Genomic DNA, 24,135 nt, shown 5'->3' on the forward strand with positions numbered 1-24,135 from the left:
GCTGAGGTCTTCCCAGCTGAAACACGCCGCACCTTTGGAAAGCTCTGGATTAAGTTCTGATACCCTACAGGGACAGTGACCCTAAGCCAGTGACCTTTCGCCTGGGAAGTGAGGGAATGAAGGCATCTCAGCCCAGTCACAGAGACCCAGGAGCCACTGCCAGAATTGTAGCCAAGAGAATGTGATCGTGGCTAAGTTGGCTACTTCCAATCCAACCTATTACCTCCTCTAGAGCTTCTGGGTACTCCACTAATTCTCTCTAGGTCTCTCTGCTCACAGAACTCAGAAAAGCTAGGGAAGGACTCGGAGTTTAGCCCAGCCATATGGATCCCTGAATGATCATGTGGAGATAGAGTGAACCACCCACCCTCAACTCCTGCTTCCAACAGTAATGGCTTCCGAAACAAGCTCTGAGCGACACTGGAAGTATATGAAGCCATTGAACTCCAGGGTTTGGTGCCACAGGGGTCAGCCCACCTGTCACAACACTGCTTCCAGTTAAAAAAAACAAAAACAAAAACAAAAACAAAAAAACAAAAACAAACAAACAAACAAAAAAAAAAAACCTATAAGGACCTTCCAAGCAGCCACTAAGCTACCAAAAAGGTTCCAAAGAAATCTTAAACTGAACTCAAGTTTTGCACTGCGGACACACTCAGTTCCTGAAAGCCCAGACTACTGCTGCATTTTAGAAATTGGACGCTAACCACCCTCTAATGAAACCCTGGCGATGGCATTCTCTGCTATAAATGTCACTACAGTAGAATGACAGATTGGACAAGTTAGAAATGTAGTCTTGTTAGGAAAAAACTACACAATGCATGATGTGAGGACATGGGAGGCACCAGCAACAGTCACGGAGGAAAACTGTGTGAAACAGGATGTCAAAATGTTTATTTCTGCAGCCAAGTATGATTTGCATTTTTAATATATTTACACTTAGCTCATGACTAGTGCGATTCGAGCCTCTGAGGAAGGAAGGGCTGCATTCCAACTTTTCTGAAGAAGAAATACAAAGCCAACTTGTCCTGACAGGTCAACAGCACCCGCACTGCCCTCCAAAGCTGTAAATAATGGGCTGCCAGGGAGCTCCATCCAGAACAAAGGGGACACACTCCAGTCCTCTGCCAGTGTCTCCCACCATCAGGAAGCACTTTTTCAACAGGTAAGAGAATAACATCCCAACTGCTAACTCAGAAGGAATTGACACGGGAGAGAGGGGGAGGAAGGGAAGGAGGGAGCGAGGGTACCCTAGACCATATTCATAAGAAGGCAGAGACAATATTATTACTAAGAAACTTTACTGTTCAAGGCATCACTCCGAGAAAGACTCAAGCTGTAAGCATTAAGGACACATCATTTCCAATATGGCCACCTAGGTTTCCAGGGACTACTATGGTCTAAACAGCAAACTCTCATCCTTGATGAAATATACATTTCTAAAGACCACCTCACACCCTGGTCTTAAAAAAAAAAAAAATCAAAATACCTCCCTTCATTTTCTGCCATCCTGAGGTCTAGCAGAATGCCTGGGGAGCATGGAGAAGGAAAGCCTGGGCAGTGAGGGAAAGACCCCCACCCTACCCCTTTCTCCAGATATCTGTCTCCAGGGGCACCTCTCTACTCTTTAGGAGGTGGGGGCTTGGCTCAGAATGTAAGCTCTGAGGCCAGAAGGATGATTAGGTTAGCTACTTAACCATATTAAACTCCAGTTTCTCATCTGTAAACAAGCTTTTTAATAATACTTACACCCCTCCCAAGTGAGCTATGAGTTACACACGATACTGGAGCTGGAGTGCAAACAGCAATAAAGGTTGATTATTACTAGACTGTATTACACAGTCTGTCATCTCAGAGCCCTGAAAATTACAGGAAGATTCAAAACAAGAGTCCCGGTTCCCTCAAAATGATAACCCTGCCCCTTCACAAAACACTTCTACTGAATAACCAAAAGTTTCAGTTCCTGTTTTAATACAAGGGATTTTTCTTGGAGAAGGGGTGTGTGTATGTGTGTGTACATTCGTGTATGTGTACGCATGCAGGTATTCCAAAAAGAATGAAATTCAAGCCCTATCAGTCTGCCGCTGTGTAGTGGAACAATGAAGGTGTTCACTCAGTCTGTGGCTACAGACAACGCAATTTTACAACCCGGAGCTCAGAGAACCACACTGCCCAGTTGAAGCAGCTGAGCAGAATTCCAACCTAAGCCCCCAGAATTCCTAAGCCCAGACCTTCCTTCAGGGCTGTGCCTGGCAGTAGCAACTACATGTCTTCTTAAGGGAAGGTGTTCGGACCCTTGTATAGCATAGGGAGGGCATGATGCAGGTGGGCGTGATGCAGGTTGGCATCAGGAGGAAGGATTTTTGACAAAGGTCTCACACAGCCTCATCAGAGATGGCCAAGCAATCTTTTCGAAGCAATGTCACCTATAATGCTCAAATTGTGGCAACTATTCACCTGCCCTATGCAAAAAGAATGTTGACACGCATGGTGTGCCCCATTTATTATTTACCAAGATGAAGCAAGCCAAACTTAAATTCTCCAAAGAATGTGAATGTGAGCACCTTTATTGGAGACACATGTTTGTCCTGACTACATTTGACAATCAAGAACATTGGTAAGCTGCCTTCTCTAAAGATGTAGCAATCGCTACAAGAAGCAGTCCCAAGAGAAAAATCACCCTGCTCTCCTTGTGCATTTTTTTGCTACAGCATTTACTCTAAGGACAGATCTGGAGTCTAAGTGGTACTCTGAGCTTTTAGGGAAGCTCCCATCTGGGTTCCAGAGTCACCATTTGCAACATTTGTAGGTGCACAGAATGTTGGTTCCCAATCTAGAGAAAGACAAGACAGATTTTTCTCTTAATGTCATTTATGATGTGCAGGGACAACATAATTTATACAAAAACTCCAGACCGAAACAGACTACATTAAAAGAAATGAGGCAGACACTGCTAATACAGGGAACTACCCTGCATGCCCTGCTGGTTATCCACTGGCCTATGTTCAGAATGGGTAAACCACCGTTTTCCCCAATTCTGAGTGTCTAACCTACGCGGGAAACAGTGTCGTTACCACTCGGCCTAATGATTAATACACAAGCTAGTTTACCCTTGCCAACAGCATCGCAGGATATTACTATTCCCCACAGATGAAGAGACAAGTAGTATCAGAAGTGCCCACACAGATCCATAGCTGTGGAGAAGTTTGACTATTAAGTGAAGATTTTGAGACACTAGGACTTAGGCTCACTGAACCTAGAGGTTTCCTGAGAGCAAATACAAGGATGAAGCAGGACCACTGAACTCTGACCCTGCTTATCAGAAAGAAACAGGACCTGAGCCAGTTAAAGCACCAGGAAAAATAACGCACTTCTTTACACGGCTTGAAACTTTCCATACTGGCTCAAACACAGAGCAAAACCAGCAGAGTGCTTCTCCTCCACGGACTGTGTTCTTCAACTCAACCCAGTCTACACACAGATAGAAACATAATGCCTGGTTTCTGTTCTATCCTTTTTGGTACGGTTGTCCCAAACCCAATAAGTTTATTTTCTAAAGACCCGAAGAATCTCAGTGCTCAGGAGAAAAATCAGTTTTCCCATAGCACTATCTCTGTTTGTTCAAGTTCATCCTAAAGGTATGGGTCATGCAGCCCTGCTAACTTTAGCACTTTGTATAAAACTCGGGACTGGACCCAATACAGGGATTCTGAGAACGGTGTGCCCAGAAGACCTTCTAGAATTGGATGCAAAGCTATCTGCACAGACAGTCCTCCACTTAGGCCAAGCAGGGCTGCATGGCTTTTACCCTCTTCTCAAATACATGTGACCAACACAAAGCTTGTCCTAGAGATAATTAAGATAAACAGGCCATTAGAAGAGAGCATCCCAATGTTTGTTTCATCCTGTCTAGGATGAAACCACATCATAAAAGCCACAGATGGCAACACAGCAGAACGCAGACAGCACGCGTCCATTTACTCCACAAAGTGTGTGCCCACCCAAGTGTAATAAGATTCTCAGAGTTAGGTTGAAATGGGGGCAGAGAGAAACAAGAGACTCACTGATATTGTTTACACTGTCCTAGTACTCTACTTATTCTAAAATCCTTCAAATCGAAATTGTCACCCACCTGTTTCCTGCCTGCTCCCACGGGAAATCCAACAAAATGTTTAGAAAGGATAATTAAGTGTGTGTGTGTGGGGGGGGGGGGGGGCTATTGCTTTATCTCTGATTGTTTCCAATTCGCAGCAAAAACACTTCAAGAAAAAGTTTGCACTGATGCAGATGACCGTGATGCCTGGGCCTTGTTCCCTGTTACTGTCATAAACACCCTGATACAAGCAGCTTAAGAGGGAAAGGAGTTTCTTTGGCTAATCTTGGTTGCCCAATTGCCTGCATCTGGAATCAACTAAACTCAAGATGCTGGGCACTTCCATGATGGGTGATGTCTTTCTGTATGTGTGGATGTGTTGCTCTGATTGGTTGATAAACAAAGCTGTTTGGCCAATGGTGAGGCAGAATAAGGTTAGGCGGGACATTCCAACTAGAGAGGGAGGAAGGAGAAAGGCAGGAAGAAAAAACGCTGCTAGCCGTCGCCAGAAGAAGCAAGATATAAAGACACCGGTAAGCCACAAGCCACGTGGCAAAGTATAGATGTATAGAAATGGGTTAATTTAAGATGCAAGAGCTAGCTAGCGAGAAGCCTGAGCTATTAGGCCATACAATTCATAATTAATATAAGCCTCTACATGTTTATTTGGGTCCGATCGGCTGCAGGACGGGTGGGTGAAAGAGATTTATCCTGACCATGGGACACAGGAAAACTTCTGGCTAGGCTTCTATGATGAATTTTCTTAAACTGTGATAGCTTTTCTTAATCAGATTTGGTTTTGCTTTCTTTTTTTCTTTTGAGACAGGGTTTCTCTTTATAATAGCCCTGGCTTAGGTTGGGGATTTAGCTCAGTGGTAGAGCGCTTCCCTAGCAAGCGCAAGGCCCTGGGTTCGATCCTCAGCTCAAAACAAAACAAAACAAAACAAAAAACCCTGGCTCTCCTGGAACTCGATTTGTAGACCAGGCTGGCTTCAAACTCACAGTGCTAGGATTAAAGGCATGTGTCACCACCACCTGGCCTTAATCAGATTATTTGAAGCCAAGAGACTCACCATAAATCTGGGTGGCACCTTTCGGGTGCCACTCAGATGAAAAGACATGGAAGAAGGAAGTTTGCTTTTTGCCTGCTTGCCCTCACACTCGCTGGTAAGTCCATCCATCTGATTGCTGCATCCAGTATTAAATCAAACTTCAGGAATCTCCAGGACTCCAGCACCAGGTTGGGATTGCTGAAACATTCAGCCTCATGGATGGAACTACTGGAGGATTCTGGGCCTTTCCATGGCGAGATAGCCATTGTTGAACCACCAGGACCACATCCTGTAAGACAGACTAACAAATCCCCTTTTAATCTCAACTCGTGTGTGTGTGTGTGTGTGTGTGTGTGTGTGTGTGTGTGTGTGTGTGTGTGTTTTCACTCTACCAGTTCTGTTCCTTTGGAGAAACTCTGATTAACACATGCTCCATCGGGCAGTAGAAGCCGGAAGCAGCACATCACATCCACAGACAAGAGAGAAGAGTGTGTGCACCCCTGTGCTCAGCTCACTTTCCCCACTCTTACAGAGTTCACGACCCCAACCCAGGGATGGTGCTGCTGCTCAGTGTGGGTCTCCCGTACATGAACTAACATAATCAAGACAACCCCCCAGAGACGTCCACGGGCCAATCTGATCCAGACAGTCCCCCTTCCCAGGTGAAGATGAAAAGTAACAGAGTCATCAAGCGAGAGGTCCAGCTGCTTTCAAAGAAGCACACGGTAACAGGGGAGAACACACAACTACGTTAAACCAAGAAGGGCGTTTCCACCTGGAAAGCCGATTAAAACTCCAACAGGGTGTTGTTCTCCTCCACCTTCACTGGGCACGATCAGCTCCCCCAGGTGAAACTAATGGAAATAGGGGCGTGTTGATATTTATAATGGGCAAAGGTTTTGAAAATAATTAAATTTCTTTAGCCATAGGCTGTGACCATAAGAGTTATAGTGGGCAACCAAGAAAAATAACAATATCCTGTATAATCCAGGAGTCTGCTGCCTGGTTTCGTGTCAGCCTAACAAAAACAAGAGTCAACCGAGAGGAGGGGGCCTCAGCTGAGAAAATGCCTCCAAAAGATCAGGTTGTTGGCAAGCCTGTAAGGCATCTTCTTAATGAGTGATTGATGGGGGAGGGCCCAGCCCATTGTGGGCAGTGCCATCCCTGGGCTAGTGGTCCTGGGTTCTATATGAAAGCAGGCTGAGCAAGCCCCGAGGAGCATGCCAGTAAGTAGCACCCCTCCATGACCTCTGCATCAGCTCCTGCCTCCTGTTCCTGTTCTGCTTGAGTTCCTGTCCTGACTCCCTTCAATGATGGACTACAATCTGAAAATGTATGCCAAATAAACTCTTGCCTCGCAAACTTATTTTTGGTTATGGCATTTCATCATAGCAATATTAACTCTGAACAAGGCATATGTGGAAATACTGATATGCACTAGGAAAATGGTAAATTTGTTTAGAACCATCACAAAAATTGTTGGAAATTTTGTCCTAACCTCAAGCTGAAATTTATTAAAATAATTTTTAGAAAATACAAGTCAGCATTTCAAACAGCAATTTAAAAAAATTTTTAAGGTTTTATTTATGTATGTATTTATCTATCTATTTATCTGTTTGTTTTATTGGGGACAAGATCTCAGTATGTTGCCCTGGCTGACCTGATACTCTATGTAGACCAGGCTGCCCTCAAACTCACAGAGATCATTTGCATCTGCCTCCCAAACCCTGGGATTAAAGGTGTGTGCTACATGATTGTGTGTGTGTGTGTGTGTGTGTGTGTGTGTGTGTGTGTGTGTGCAAGGTGTATGTGTGTGTGTATGCAAAGTGTATGTGTGTGTGTGTGTGTGTGTGTGTGCGTGTGCTGTTCCAGCAGGCTGTGGCTGCTCAGTGTGAGTGACTGAGCAAGGGTCCAATGTGAGAGCAGCTGAGCCATCTCTCCAACTCTAAACAGCAACGTTTAAAATCAATTCTAACACAATAATAAAACCCACAGATGTGCCTGGGAATGTTGGACCGTGCAAAGTGCACTTGTGTGTTCAGAATCCAAGCTTCAGTGAAACATCATGGTCCAACACAGGAAAGCCCTGCCAGAAACACTCTGGATTCATTTCGTGTTTCAATTTCAGTTGATTTTCGGCCATCCAGTATTCAGAAATGTTTTGCTGTTGTTGTCAAGGCTTTCAAGACTCCCATGTTCCATTCTGCAACCCCATCTGAGGTTGTGAGCCACAGAAAAAGAAGTTGGGCTCTCGACCACACAGTAGAGAAATGGGGGAACCCTGGGCTACTAGCACCCGGTATTCTGATTGCAGGAGTGTCCAGCCTTTCTAACTATCAAGCTCAGGTGCTGGGGACCCACTGTGGCTGTGCCTCCATGTCAAACCTGTGCTTACCAGGAACAAACTTCAATCCTTGGTCTCACTGCTGTGTCCTGTGGTCTCCCAGCTGGTTTGGAACTTGGGCAGAAAGAGGATTCTCTGAGTCCAGATAGTTCCATCCCCTCTACAGTCTCAGTTCCAAGTTGACTGACAACATTTAAAATACTTCATTCATCTGTTACTGTCCAATTCAGGTCAAACTTTACAAACCAACTTGATGATAACTCTACTACATGTTCTTTAAGTGTTTCTTAGTTTAAATTGTATTTATTTATATTTTTTCATGTATGATTGCTCTTGCATGTATACCTGCATGCCATAAGAGGGCATCATATCCTACTCTAGATAATTATAAGCCACCATGTGGTTGCTGGGAATTAAACTCAGGACCTCTGGAAGAGCAGTTCTTACTTCCTGGGTAGCCTCATCTAGTAAACCTGGAAACCAGGACATGAATCCCATGGCCTCCTTCAACAGGACTTCAAGAAGACCTCTTTGGGGTTTTGTTCATTTTGCTTTTTGTTTTGAGGACAGAGTCTAGCCTAGGGGGGCCTTCAGTACTCTATGTAGCTGAAGATAACTGTGAACTTCTCATTCTCCTGCCTCCACTTCCCAAATGCTGGGATTAATAGGTAAGGTAGGAAGACACTGATCCTAACTTTATGCATCACTGAGAATTTGATCAAGAGCTCTGTGCATTCTAGACAAGGACTCTACCAAATGAGCTGCATATTGAACCCCTTGTTTCTTGAGACATGAGCTAGCCTCAAACTCATGATCCTCCTCGTCTGAGTAGCCATGGTGTTGGAATTATAGATGTGTGCCACCATGCCTGATTTAGAAATTCTCTTCCCATTGGTGAAGAACCACAGACTCAGGACAAGGGTGGAGTTAAACAGGAATATTTTAAAGAAGGAATATTTCATTCTTGCTGTAGAACAATCCTTTTCTACACTATGAATATGTATTACTCTCATTGGTTAATAAAAGGCTAATCAACCAGCAGCTGGGCAGGAAGTTTGGCAAGAAAGCCAAACTCAGAATGATGGGAAGAAGGAGGGCGGAGTCAGTCAAGGAGGGTGGAGTCAGGAGAGACACCATCTAGCTGCCAAGCAAGCAGGATGTGTAGAAAATGAAGTAATAAGCCATGAACCCTGTGACAAAGCATAAATAGAAATATAGGTTAATTTAAATGTAAGAGTTAGCTAGCAACAAGCCTGAGCTATTGGCGGAGTATTTATAATATTAAGCCTCTGAGTGGTTATTTGGGAACCGGTAAGTGGGAAAGAAACATCTGCCTACACATTCTAGTGTTGAAAGTAGATTTCCAGAATATGAACAGTTAGACCTGCCTGCACCCCAGGCCGATAAAAGTTCAGTATAAATTATCAACAGTTTAGTAGGCAGCTGAGTGAGAAACTTGACTCTGAAGACACATGACTTCCCAAGAACCCAGAACCAATATTCTCTTTCACACTCATCATTTCTATTTGAAAGTCTGATTTGCAAAAGCTGCCAATTCTATCATGGCAAATCCAACAAGATTTAATGCTTGGGAAATACGATTTTGGAGGCTCGAAGACTAGAAGACTAAAGACTAAACGAGTTCTGTACATAAATCTCTTTGACAATGTTTTGCCTTTATTGACAATGCTACTAGAAAGATAAAGCCTGATTTCTCACTTAGAACATTCCCTCGGGGTCTCCACCGGGTAGGACTACCTCTGAGATGTGAGATGCATCTCATGCCCTGATGGTTTCCTACTCGGTGCATCCTTACACGCGGCACACAGGTGGCTGCAATATTTGTTTCCAGGGCTCGAAAGGAAGGCAGAATAGGCTAAATGACCAGATGGCAACATAATTTCCCTTGTACAGAAGAAATTGACAAACAATGATAATACGTGTTCCAAAGCCGCTCAACTGATTTGCGAGTATATATTGGGGTCCCTGTTTTCAATTCTTTGGGCTGTGTTGTGTGGTGGTTCTGAGTGCCACATTCTGAGAAGCTACCAAACCTTTGCACAATAGCTGCACCGTCTTGCCGTCTCACCAACACCACACAAGGGTTCCAGCTTCCCCATCGTCTCTCCAACACTTTTACTGTCCAGTTTAAAGAAAAAAACTTACACACACATGCACACCAGGCTGATGAGAACGGTTGGTGAAAGTTCTTGCAGGTAAACATGCTTGCAAGGTGAGCCGGACAACCCAAGTTCACGGAGTCCCCCAGAAGCCACGCAAAGGTGGAAGGAGAGAACTGACTCCGCAAAGTTGTCCTCTGACCTCCACACACGCAGTGTCACCACGCACATCATATGTATCCATGCACACTACAATAATACACTCTAAAAATGTACTCTGCAGCCAGGCATGGCGGTGCATGCCCTTCATCCCATAACCTGTGAAGTGGAGACAGCTGGATTCCTTTGAGTTCAAAGTCTACATAGCCGGTTCCAAAGGAGCCAGTGCTACAGGGTGAGTGATCCTGTCTCTGGGGAGGGGGGTGGGATGGGGATGAAAGCTCCATGACTTAAACTTAACCAGACAGAGTTACACAGTGAAACAGTCTTTAGAAACAAAACCGCCACTGTGGCGATGATGAACGGCATCTCACTGTGGCTGTGATTGGCATTTTTCTAATGATTCATGACACAGACTGTCTTTTCACGGGCTTATTCAGCCACCTGTACATCCTCTGGGGAGATGCCCATGGAAGCCCACTGCCCGTTTATAACTGGACTGTGTTTAGGCACTGCTGGGTTCGATCACTGTGTTCACGGCAGCCAGAAGGTGGAAACAGATAGAGAAAGCTCAGTATGAACCTCTTAGAAAATGTGATTCAGCCAAAGAACGACGAGTTTCTGAGCCACGCCGCAGTGTGGACCAGCATGATGCTAAGTGAAGCAAGTCAGACAGAAAAAGAACTGATACGGGAAATTTCACTTATCCAGAATGGGTAAACTCACAAATGGGATGCAGGAGAGGAGTTAGCAGGGCCTGTGGCAGGTTGGATGGCAGAGGATGAGAAATGGGGAGTGATAGTTTAATGAGATGGCTTCTGTTTGGGATGATGAAAATTCTGAAAACTGTAGTAATGATTGCACAGTCGCTCTAAGTGATTTGGTTTTTTTTTTTGGGGGGGGGCATATTTTACCACACACAAAAACATAATTCAGCACACTTCTGTTTACTTTTTCTTTTAAGTGTAATTAGTAAACAAAAACCAAAAGAAATTAGTCAAGCAAGTTTTAAAGAGTGTTCTCTGTCCATGATGGTCAAGCATCTGAAACAATTATGAGCTAGGAAATGACACTGAGGGTACCTGGTATGGGAGATGGGGGAGGGGAGATGGCGCTCCAGATAACCCCAGATGTACAATGACTAGTGGGTGATGGTGGTGGGTGACTTCTTCCTCACAGAGCCTCACCAGAAACAAAACTGTAACAGTCATAGTGACCTCAGAGGAGGGGGGGGGGGGGAGAGAGAGAGGGGGAGGGAGAGAGAGAGAGAGAGAGAGAGAGAGAGAGAGAGAGAGAGAGAGTCAGAGTCACTGTAGAGATAGACAGAAGGTATGAGGAAGAAATGCAAAATGAAGAACTGGTAGAAACAGTGTTCAACAGGTACGCACGGCCTGCACCCGGGCCTAGAGACAGTGTTCAACAAGTGCCCACAGCCTGTGCTCGGGTCTAGAGACAGTGTTCTACAAGTGCCCACGGCCTGTACCCAGGCCTAGAGACAGTGTTCTACAAGTGCCCACAGCCTGCACCTGGGCCTAGAGACAGTGTTCAACAGGTGCCCACGGCCTGCACCCGTGCCTAGAGACAGTGTTCAACAGGTACCCACAGCCTGCACCCGGACCTAGAGACAGTGTTCCACAAGTGCCCATGGCCTGCACCTGGGCCTAGAGACAGTGTTCAACAGGTGCCCACGGCCTGCACCCGTGCCTAGAGACAGTGTTCAACAGGTACCCACAGCCTGCACCCGGACCTAGAGACAGTGTTCCACAAGTGCCCATGGCCTGCACCTGGGCCTAGAGACAGTGTTCTACAAGTGTCCATGGCCTGCACCCAGGCCTCCAGTAGACATTGCCCTCTGAAAGCACAATGTTGCCTGTGTTGTTCTGTGCTTCTTAAAACATTCTAAGAGAAAAAGTTTAAAGCAAAAACTGTAAGAAACCACATTAACAGAATTAATCATAGGGAAAATTAGCCCTCGTTGATACTCCATAAAAACCAACTCAAGGCCAGAAATGGCTCGTTGCTGGTCAAGTACTTGTCATTGTCTGGGCCCCTGAAGCTGGTCCCCGACACCCAATGAAGAATACTAGCATCCGTGCACAGGGCCCCTGACATCAACAGGAGCAAAGGGACTAACTGCCCAAGAGGAGAACATAGTACTCAGGTAGGAGACAAAAGATTTTATTCATTTTATTCATGCCACCCAAACAATCAAGTAGATTTCTAAGCCATTTCCTCCCTCTAATTTCTTTTATTTAAGGAACATTCTAGTAGTATCTCCCACCAACTAGGGTCCCCATGATATAAGGAAATCATGGTAAACAAACAATACACCAACTTGACGATAATGCTGGGAACAGAGTCCTGTCATCGAATGCGCTTTAGAATTTATTCAGGGAAGCGTCAACCTTCACCTTATACCTGCGCTAACAGATATGTGTCTACCTTTAATGTCATGAAGCTGGAATCCATACAGGTCTGACATGGGGGCTGCCCTAAAGCCTTTTCAATACTTCCTATCACTTGCTCTGACACACACATGTCAAGAAAGGCAATATTATGTTGTAAAATAATAGCACACTTGATACTGGCTGCTAGGAATTTCTGTAAATGGAGCTAAAGGTTTTCTGTTTCAAAATCAAAGAGTCCCACTCCTTTGCAAACTAACTGTGGACGCACACTTCACACCCTGCCAAGTGCTTTTCCCCACTTGTCAGGCAGCAGCCCTTGATCTCAGTGAGAGGAGCCCCAGCCTCCCTCCCACAGGCCAGCAGCTGGATTTCCCACTGCTAATGACAGGACCAATCGCTTTGTTCGGCTTTGCTCTTCTGATGGACACAACCCCATGCCTCCTTTGTTGGAAAGCAATGGCTCTCTCCAGCTTGTTCTATTATCCTGACTTACCGGGGATGCATTCTGGAGGGAGAGCATTTGGGTACAAGGGAGCCCCAGGCTACTAACTAAAAATTACTTCTTACCAGCTGGGCAGGCAGCTGACGTTTCAAAGGCACTGCCTACCTAGCCACATATCAAACCAAAAGGATGGGAAGAAAACCAAACTGCCTCATCAGCCATCTCTATCATCCCCATTCCACACCATGAAGCACCAGAAAACCCCCAGTGAGACCATGAAGGAGATAGGAAGAAGCTGCCTGCCGGAACAATGCTGCCAAGCTGGGCTGAGATTGCACTCTGAGCCTGTCTGCTAAGGCATTCCCACCAGGAATCGCTTGCAGAAAAACTCTGATGCCAGATGAAAGGCAAGGTCGGGGTGCAAAATGCTTGTTACTCTGCTGGCCCCAGAGGCTGTCCCTCCAAGGTTTTTTGTAGCAGTGATGAAAGTCATTTCCCTTTCTTACCTTCCAGTAATGCGAGGCTTAATTAATATGCACTTGGGGTTTTAAGATCACCAGATGAAAAGGGGAGCAGATGTGAATGTTATTATTATTTTGTTCAAAGTAGACTGGTCCACTAACATCTGCGAACAAGTTTACCACATGCCACTTAAAAGAGACAACCGACTCAGATGTCAAAAAATTCAGGTTTGTATTTCGGAAAGCACCCGAGATCTGCCGCATGTTTTCAGGCCCTGGTTTTCAGATGCAGCTCCAAGAGGTTAACTTTCCAATCAGCAGCCTGAACCAGAAAGGTATGCACTGGGGAAGGGTCAACAGCAAGGCTGGGGCTGGAGGGGGCAAGGCAGAGCCAAGGGTGGAGAGGAGGACTCTCCAATTGGAAAGTAAATGAACACTGGGCTGCACAGAACGGTAAACTATCTTCCAGCATTTTCCATCTACCCTTGAACTACTTACAGAATTCTTCAACTAACTCCCCTCAAATGATGAAAGTCCTTTTTCTTACCAGCTATAAAGACAGAGATTTATGCCTAGCGAAGGTAAAATTTTATTAATACAGATCCGATGGCACCAGGGGGATAGGGCTGTGTGTGCAATAACAAAATTTAATCAGTGCTTAGAGATGTGGATGGCTAGGAGCAATGGTCCAAATGAGGAAGCTGCTTCGTCTACCCTCAACTCAAGAGCCTATTAACAGCTGAATCCGATTAGAACTCCCTCATCCCACAGTTCACAGAAGGCTTCTATTACACCACACCCCTCGACTTTCTCCCTTGATCTATCTAACCAAGCCTCAGGGACCCCCATGATAATCCCCCCAAACCACAGGCCCAGCTCTCTGCCCTCTGTTACCAGAGGAGCTTGCCCCCTTACCCATGGGCATTCTTGGTACCGTGTCACCACAGGGTCCTTCCGATCTGTGTGCCAGTGACCTGCTATCTTCCCCCTTTAGAATGCCAGCTACAAGAGGGCAGAGGCTTCTTCTAAGTGTCATTCATTACTGAGTCTCCACTACCCAGAACCTGAGCACGGCACAAATGAAACCTGTGGGAAATACAGAGGACCTGGATGCCGTCTTCAGGAAAAGCGAATCCCTCCCAACCGAAGTTCCAGGAAAACCTTCACACCAGCTTAGTTCCTGTGCACACAGACCATGGAAACTCATGAAAAAAGGCAACAAGACCAGTGTGTGAACTTTGCCCATTTGTTTGGGTTCCCAGGACTTTCAATTATTATCAGAGCCCTACCAACTCTCACTGCCCTCAAAGCCAGAAGAAGGTCTGGCCAACGTAGAAGGTATCAAAAAAGTCAGAGAGAGAAGCAAAGCCTCCTTAGCATCAACAGCACTTCCGCATTACTGGACTGGACAGGGTAAACAGATCCTAGAGACTGGTACCTCATAGCTATGAGGTACCAGGACAAAAGCCATTCTTGTCACATCCCAATTCTGCAGGTGCAGAAACAATTCTTGATGTAGGAACTTCTCATGCTACCTAGCAACCTCTGCCCAAGCAGAAGGTCTCAGGGGACATTAAGAATTATCACAGGCAAAGAAAAAAGAGAAGAAGAAAAAAAAGAAAGAAAAGAATTAACACAGGCCAAGTAACTGACTCTTGACCGGATCCCCTGGGGAGAATTCAGGGACGGATCTCCTCAGCTTGGGTTACTCTGTTGTTGCTGTGTTCTAAATTTTTATTATATAGATCATTTTAGGTTCATGGCAAAAGCGCAGAGATTTTTTTCATAGACTTTATGTTCTACAAGAACAGACCCCTCCCTCTCCACCCACATACCCACTAGGGAAGGACATCTGTTAAAAACCGATGAACCCACATGACACATCATTATTACTGAAAATCCTTCACTGACATTAATCTAGAAGCTGCATGTTCTTGGGGTTTGGACAGGACATGTATCACGTATTTGCCAAACTACCCAATCTACCCAGTTCCCCAGTTCCTAACAACTAAATCTAAGGTTCTTCCGGGCCTTTCTGTGGCTTGCTTGTTTTAGCACTTGTATAGTAGTCTGTTGTGTGAGGTAGGTGTCCACCTACTGAAAGACATCTTGGTCACCTCCAAGTTTGGGCAATTCTGAATAAAGCTGTCAGGAGGCGCATGTGCAGGGTTTTTCATAGTGCTTTCTATGGGAACGATGCACAGAAAGAGAAACACAAGGAATGATCTTACTGAGCCTAAGACAAACTGAGCTTCACACTCTCTAGAAAGCCGCCTCTTTCTAAGAACACTTGACAAATTAAATCTGGCAATGAGTCTGGTTTTAGTTTTACACACAGACGAATCCATCTCTAACATGATGCTTTTTCCCAAGTACTTCAAATAGACTTATAAACCCTAAATGTGAAGTGCGATTCAGATACTGACTTTGTGCCTAGTAAATTTAATGCATCTGCAGAATGAAAAGATTCATTTCCCTACAGGTGACTCTGAACACGGGACTAAACAGAGGGGTGCTGAAAGACCAAGTGACTGTCCCACTTCACACACACAACCAAGTGGTCAACAAAGACTAGAACAGATTTTCAAACAAAGACCCCTGGAAGCCTCTGGAACTAGGTTCAGGAAACAGGGAAGTATTTATTCAAGCAACTACATCTCAACAACTGCACAGTAACGATTAAACAAGACGCAAGAATCAGGCCAGGGCAGTAGTTGAGCAGTAAAACATTTTTCTAGCATCCATGAGAACAGAGGTCCATCCCAACCAACATTAAAAATATAGGTTGGATGGATGGATGGATGAATCGATGATAGATAGATAGATAGATAGATAGATAGATAGATAGATAGATAGATAATAGATAGATAGATAGATAGATAGATGATCTTCAACATACAAGTAATTTCGGTCACATGGGCCAAAACTATGAGAAAAGTCAACTTCACCACCTCAAAACAGACTGCAGGCCTCAGACTAAATTGTTCTTGTGACCATGAGTGAAAGGTGAGGGTCAGGGGCTACATGAGGGATGGTGGTGGGAAGGGAATCAGAGAACAAAATCATGTTGTAAGAAATGACAGACCAAAAGAAGCCATTTAATTTCCAAAGTAAAATTTCATTCTTACGATGAAGGACCCTAAACTATCAACCACCCAGGACCATGGACCCCAGTCACAGGAAATGGTTTGATAATGCCAACACAAGGCAACAGAAGGCCTCACTCCTGTCCTGCCCCTCAGGAAGGCTGGCACCTGACAAGAGAATTCCCCGGCCTGTTCCCCATAGTCCCAGACCTGGGCTAACCCAGACATCCCTGTTTAGGTGGCAGACAGTGGTCACGGAATGAACCCCACCTGCAGGAATCAGTGTCATTCAAAGGACAGAAACAGGAGGCAAGTGGTCTGGATTTCACCTCCATCTCAATGCACTCTTCAGGAGAGGGGACCAGCGAACACCTGGGCCTGCCTTTTGCTAACTACAAAGTCCCAGGGAAATTGTTAGCCTTGTATAATGTATCCGATTACTGAAGGAAAGCAAGTTACCCACTCTTGTGTTTCCCTCAGCTGGCAAGCGACAAAGTGGTGTCTTTTCCCATTTGGGTAATTTCTCTCCTGATGAAAATTACTTCCAGATCCCATGTTTTCTGTAGTTTCCATTTTCAACCTACATGAAACCTCTCAGTCCTGGAGTAGAAGCGAAGGGAAGGAAAAGAAGCCAACATTTTAAACATCTCTCTCTCTCTCTCTCTCTCTCTCTCTCTCTCTCTCTCTCTCTCTCACACACACACACACACACACACACACACACACACACACACACACACGTAAACTCCAGCCACAAAACCTGGGTCTGACGAAGGAAGGAAAAACACAAGATCAAGCCAAGGCTGTGTCTTGACACATTAATGTTCATATAGAAGGCCTTGGGTAATGGCTCTGTGTTGGCTTTCTTATGAGGATCTCACTTGTAGGTCACTTACTATGTAAGTTATGCTGTTCTCAAACAGCAATTCTCCTCCCTCGACCTTCAACCACTGAGTGAATGGATCACAGGCATGAGCCAATATATCTGCTCTTTGGTTCTACCACGTTAGGAGAAAACTCTGTAGAGGATGGGACTTTCACCCCGACCAACAAGGTGATCAAATTCAGAAGCAGGAAGTACCCGAGAGGAAAGAACGTGAGTCTCTTGACTTTGTCTTGTCCAGTGAGCGCTTTTCCATACTTCATTAAGTAAACACCAATCGGCAAATAAGAGTCATCACTTCACCCAAACATAACTAAGCTTATCATAAAAAAAAAAAATAAAAAAAAAAAATAAAAAAAAACAGGAATAAGATGTGGGAGAGGGCCCTAGACAGGAGAAGTGGCTGACTGGTAGCAGGAGGGGAAAAGGGAGGGGGATAATCAGAAGCCATGGCATATCTGTATGAAATTGTCTAAGAGCACAATAAATACAAAAAGAAAAGCACTCTAGCCTGCGGAGTGATTTCCAGCGAAATCACTAACCCTGGACCTACACAGAAGGAAATGTTCAGAGCAGTACAGGGAGTTATGCACTATAACTCCCACACTTACATCCCTAATAGTCACACCAGGGACCTAAGCAAAAAGTCCGTCCACTTTTAAGACATGGTATCAACACGAATGACCTTTTTTTTTTCATTTATAAAGAAAAACAAAGTCTGGAAATAATCATATGAAACAAGTTAAACCAGTCTCAGAAAGACAAGTATGTGTTTCTTCCATTTATGGTTCCTTGGTTTTTTTTATGCAGATACATAAAATCATGTGCATATACATGACATGCAACTCCCTAAGAGAATAAACAAGACTAGCAGGATGGGGCAGGATGAGAAAAAGCAGGGTAGGGGAGATGGAGGAATATGTGTAATATAAGATATACACATATATGAAAATGTCTTAATGCAACACAGTTCCATGTACAATGAATACACACAATAAAAAACAAATTTAAAGTCCATTGGGTTGGATCCTTTTAGGACTATATGGTCTCTTAGGTACATGAACACACTAGATTACTGTACTCACTGAGAAAAAATAAAGCAGAAATAATATACTTCTGTGCATATAAGCTGCTTGTCACAACTTGAAATAAATACAGGTGCACTCCCCAATTTATGATGGAGTTACTTCCCAATTAAACCCATCGCCTTAAGTCAAAAACCACATTTCCTACACCTGACCTACTAAACATCACAATTTAGTGCTGCTGCACGCTATGGACCCCTGGCATGCTTCCCTGGTGACTGGGTGGCTGACAGTGAGCTAGCTGTCTATTATCCATCAGTGCTGCCCAGCATTGACACCAAAGATGTAAGCTATGTACATAAGCTATGGGCACCCCCAGACCATAGGGAACCCCAAATTCACCATACCAAATGTGGTCTGCACCCTTGTAAAACTGAAAACCCCAATGGCCCTCGTTCTGGGGCCATGTGTAGCTAAATGGATTGTTCTACACATACAGAAAGATGACAGTATCCTTAGTAACTCCCCCATCTTCAGGCCTGGCTAATGTCCTGACTCACCCCATCCTTCTTTACAGTAACTGCTGGAGAGATGGGGAGCGGTCCATCACCCATCACTGAATCTCCTGAGGACACCTCCAAAGGCCAGCCACACTCACAGTCATGTACTGAATGAATGGTTTGTTCAAATAACTCATCAGCGAACTCCCCAAATTACCCTTCTCAGAAAGTGCTATGAAGCACAGCAAACACCACTCGCCCTGAATACACAGCCATAATCTGACCCGTTGGGACTTCTGTAAACACATTAGAAAAGGAAGTATCAATAGTTCTTGGCCCAAGGCTAGAATCACCAGAGCTTGCAGTGGACTCTAAATCTCAGTGACTTCGTTTTTCCACCATGGTCGGAGGCCACACTTGGTTTACAAGCAGCCAATGGCAGCATCTTCTACTGTGCCCTCCAAGCCTTGGATGCTATAAAGCCATTGAGGCTCACTCACTGTCAATCCTCCCCACAGTTTTTTTCAGCACCCTGCTGTCTCACATCCTCCCTGTCTGGATTCTCTTCTTCATGATAGTACCTCCTTTTTTCCATCAAAGCCTTTGGTCCTCATTACACAGGCTGATGCTGTTTAATCAGCAGGAAAACACACTGATAAGCACTGCTCTGTTCTCCACTGACTACCTGGGATTACACATGCCCTCCCGTGAGCCTAACGCAGGTTTCTGGGAGAGATTTTTTTTTCCCCAACCCTGAAAATAAATACAAGCAGTCCCTCACCCACCCCGGTTCATTCATTCCTGTAAGAAAATCCAACTCTGCAGAGCATCAATTAAGGCCGGTGTTCTGTGCTCTCTGGCTCCTTCCCAAGCCAAACACTTATGTAAATCCCACGCCACCGCTGTCTGGACTGAACACAGACCAGGGCACACAGCTTTTCTGGAGTTTTCCTTCTGTTTACCCACTGTCAAGTGGGTATTTCCCAGGCAGCCTCTCCTCCTCCCACAGTGACTGGCTACAACCACTCTACCCCCACCCAGGCAACCAAATGTGACATCAAAGAAGCTCCAAATCAGCCATCTGTCCCTGCCACACCAATGTTTATGCAATGTGGGCAGGAGAGGGACAATCCTGGGGAAGAGTATCCCAAGCACCCGACTCAAAGCACCAACATCCTAAACTGTATATACCACAGACAGCTACACCAAGACAGTCTCCAGTATATACCACAGACAGCTACGACTCAAGACCAAGACAGTCTCCAGTATATACCACAGACAGGTGCCACTCAAGACCAAGACAGTCTCCAGTATATACCACAGACAGATGCCACTCAAGACCAAGACGGTCTCCTGCTCCTTGAAAAGATTAGAATGGAACAACTTTTCTGGGGGAATTCAAAGAGCCAGTTCAATACACTCCACATGTGGACAAATATCTAAAACTAAAGCGAGATTCCTAATTCTTCAGTTTTTCAAATATCATCTTCCTGACACTCAAACCATACCTAATCGTGGTGTTTCAAGCATCACTGACTTTAACCAATTCATAAAACACTAAAGACCTTGTCAGCACAAAAATGAACACAAAGGCTCCACATTCTACAGTCAATGTGACCATAAGACATCATCATCAAAGGCCCTGTTTCTCTCTCGAGTCAATGTGACCATAAGACATCATCATCAAAGGCCTATTTCTCTCTAGGACTGAAGTTCAGTACGCATGGGGACAGAAGTCAGATGAAGTGTGAAGAGGAGTTCAGTCCAGCTCTGTGGGTCCCATTTCTGAACTCAAAGAGGAGACTTACACACGCCATAGGAAGGAGGTTTGGTCACACGGCCAGCCCCCTGTGCCCACCTCTCTACATCCATACATCCAACCAGCTGAAGACTGGAAAGCACTTGAAAAATAAATGTGCATATATAACACAAGTACAGATAAACTTTTGTCATTATTCCCTAAGTACTATTGTACAACAACAAATTTCATAGCATTTATATGGTATTAGGCATTGTAAGTATTGAGAAATGAGTTACAGCAAAACAAGATGATGCTTTTTTTTGGTTTGGTTTAGTTTTTGGTCTTTTAAATTTAATTGTGGGGGTGGGGAGGGGGTTGCAAGGGCCGAGGGCAGATGTGAGGAGAGAGGGAGATAAATGGGATCAATAGTAAAAAAGAAAAGAAATATACTCAAATGATTGTTTAAAAAAACAAACAGGATGAGGCATACAGTACCATGGGGGCTTGAACACCTGTGTATTTTGAGACCCAAAGAGAAGACCTCAGAACTCGCCTCCCTACCCTGACTGAGAGCACTTAACAGAATGCCAGGTACATAGCAGATGTTCAGTATGTGTAGTGTATTTATTTATCTAGAGACAGGGTCTTGCTAAGTAACCCTGGCTGGCATAGAACCCACTATGCCGACCAGGCTGGCTTCAAACTCACAGAGATCAGCTTGCTTTGGCCAGGATTAGATGTGCCACCATGCCCCGAATGCCGTCTGTTTCCTTTTGCTCTCTGACTCCCAGGCTGGCCATCTTTCCACCACTTTAAAATGAGGGACACACCCAAGAAGGAGAGCATGTCTGGTATCTTGCTGAGAAATGGCTATGGAATATGGCTGGCCACCAGATAAAACTCAACACGTTGAATTCCAACTGACATCTTGGGTATCTTTCAAACATGGGGGATGGAGCACAAAGCTTGGCGAGCTTATCTTCCCATTTCCACGGAACACGCTTAGCCATAGGCCTAGCTAGCACTGGGACTAAATGGACATTATTCATCACAGAAACCTGCCCTGGCTCCCTTGGGGTGGATGGCTGGGCCCTGCACTCAATGCCAAGGGATGATGCATCCACCGCATAACTCACTCAGCTGGAGCAGCTGCAGTGTGAAAACACACGGGTTCAGACAAGCACAGGCTCCCATCAGGTCTGCCCCTGGCTTCCTTTTAAACCGGCTCGTTCACCTCGGTGTTTCCCCTCACTTCAAGAACTTAGAAACAAACCTGACATTTCCCCGGGTGTCTGTGAACAGGTCTGGGGTGACTTCAAACAGTTCTTAGATACTCACTACATGGACAGAGCCCCCAAAGATCTGTAATACACTTTCAGGGAGGAAGGCCTTCAAAAGGAGGAGTGGAAAGCAACACATGAGTTGAAAGGTCAGGAGTCCAGAGTAGGGAGGCAGCAGGAGGAGGTGGACCCACCTTGGGGAGAGGTGAACAATGACTGGGCAGAGAGCTGGGGGAGGACTGCCCCAGGGGGAAGCAAGGCAAGATCAGTGGTGCCCTGCGACAGAGCTGAGAAGACTGATTCACAGGAGCCTCTCCTGAAGCACCCCACGACCCTATGCAGCCACTGGGATCCACGCAATGGCGTAGGAAGGGGAAGGCCAAGCAGCCCCACTGCAGAGGAGTCCTCGAAGCACCTCAGGAGAACAGACCAGTGAGCAATTCACAACTTTGTTGCTCTAGACTTAAGCCAGGGACCAGACATATTCATGAGGGAAGGAAGCCACAGGGAGTACATGGGAAAGGGACAAGGTGAAAATGGTTCCCAGGGGTGAGGGACCGCCAGTCAGAGCGCCCTGCTGCACAGGGGCAATTCTTCCTGACTTCACCTCTACCTCTGGAAAAGAGTACCTAACCCAATTAGGATCGCACTGTGTGATAGCAACACCCAAGGAGCTTTCTCTGGCGGGGCGGGGCCAGGGCTGGCTCCGGGTTCTGGCTTGGAGCAGCAACAGGCAATACTGGATGAACAGGTTGCAGCAGGACCCACTAGCAGTGCCTGGAATGCTGGCGGGAAACCTTAGAAGCCACAGGAGTCGGTCAGGTCTCAGGAAGCAGCTGCCATTCTGGTTCCTATTTTGTTCAAAGTCGGCAGCCCCCAGCCTCTTACCATTTAAAAAAAAAATGAATACACAGTGTGCCATCACCAAGGCTCGGGTAAGTTAGTGAGCAGCAGGCAAACTTGGGAAGAATCATAGCAACTTCCTATTGCTCAAAACCTCCATTAAAAAAAAATATATTTATTTTATGTGTATGAGCGTTTTTGCCTGCGTGTATATAAATACACTACATGTGAAGCAGGTGACTGTGGAAGCCAGAAGGGGACATTGAATACCTTGGAACTAGAATTACGTACAGCTGTAAGTCACTACAAGAGTGCTGGGAATTGAACCCAGGTCCTCTGGAAGAGCAGCAAGTGCTCTTAGCCACTGAGCCATGGCTCCATCCCTTCAAAAGCGCCTTTGGGTGTTAATCATTCTCTCCCAATGAAATCCATATGAACTACAGAGTGATACCACTGTCCTCATTCACCGAGCCGAGGCAGAAAAGTACATAGCTCTCCCTTCTGTTGGGCCTCCAAGGAGGAAAGAAGGATGTCTTTTCGAAGCCTCTCTCCTCCAAGTGACTCAGAACATGCATGTTTAATCAACCTTAGATCCCTCCTGGTAAAGTTTCAGGCTCGTCACACAATGGAAGTGTCCGGGCTGACCCCATCGATGACACTCCCATGAAATGTCATGCTTTCTCCAAGCACATTCTGCAGGTGGAGGAAGACTGAGCCTCTCTCATGTCACATGATCCTACAGACAACACACACACACACACACACACACACACACACACACACACACACACACACACACACACACACACACACACACATGTTGGGACACCAAGTTTCCCCCTGTGCTGTCAGATCTGCGCTTTCTTCCCCTTTCCTAGAACCAGACAAGCAGCCAAAGGGGAAGCCGGGAACACAGAGGTAAGAAGTCAACCTCTGAGGTTTCCAAAACAACGTAACAGGCAAGAACCCCCACGCCTGCACCCCTGAGAATCTGAAGCCCTCACAAGTGTCAAAGCCTCCAATCTGACTGGGGAGAACAGTAGCCTCCTTCCCACCAATCTGACTGGGGAGAACAGTAGCCTCCTTCCCACCGAGACCAGTCACCAATACCTCACTTTCCATTGTCCCAAAACAGCAGTCAGTGCGGCACTCTGAGACAATAAACACTTCAAGGTCTTAGAGGTCAAACGCTTATTCCCCAGCCTCAGGCAAATGCCACACTTACCCCAGGCCAAAGAGAAGAGCCTTCATCAGGGACTCCAAAGGTGCCATCTGAAGGGGCTGCTCACGTCCTGAGAGAGGGACTGGAATTCAGAACACCAACGTCTCTGGGTCTGATGCTCCCTTCCTCTTTCACCAGTCTGGAACAGTGGGTTTCAGTCCACAAGGGTTCTACCTGTCAGAGCAGATAAAGAACAGGTTTAGGCTCATTTTGCATATATTTCAAGAACACTCTTAAGGGGTGTTGTATAACAGTTTGCTCCAAGATTAAAACATTCCACCCTGCAGGAAAGTTCCTTGAGCATGACGATAAACCACTCAAAATAGCCTTAGGAAGTCCCTGAAACTGACCAGTTTAAAAAAAAAAAAAAGGCAGTAAGAGCTGCAAAGCAGCCTCTGAGACCAGACCAGCTGCCTGGAAGAGGGTTAGACCAGAGTCACCTGGAAAGGACAACTTGATGAGCTGCCTGATGCCTG

At 45.6% G+C, this 24,135-nt stretch overlaps 1 protein-coding gene across 9 annotated transcripts in view; it reads right to left on the minus strand.

Annotated features, from left to right (window-relative positions):
• Window positions 1–24,135, minus strand: part of Tiam1 (TIAM Rac1 associated GEF 1) — a 374,882-nt gene that overhangs the window by 159,995 nt on the left and 190,752 nt on the right. For all 9 annotated transcript variants that reach the window (XM_036203278.1, XM_036203274.1, XM_036203273.1 and 6 more), the window contains one exon: window positions 23,663–23,833. The gene's annotated coding sequence lies outside the window, so the exon portion shown is untranslated. The remainder of the gene's footprint in view (window positions 1–23,662; window positions 23,834–24,135) is intronic.

This window comes from Onychomys torridus, chromosome 12 (genome assembly GCF_903995425.1).
Source record: "Onychomys torridus chromosome 12, mOncTor1.1, whole genome shotgun sequence".
Taxonomy (NCBI): Eukaryota; Metazoa; Chordata; class Mammalia; order Rodentia; family Cricetidae; genus Onychomys; species Onychomys torridus.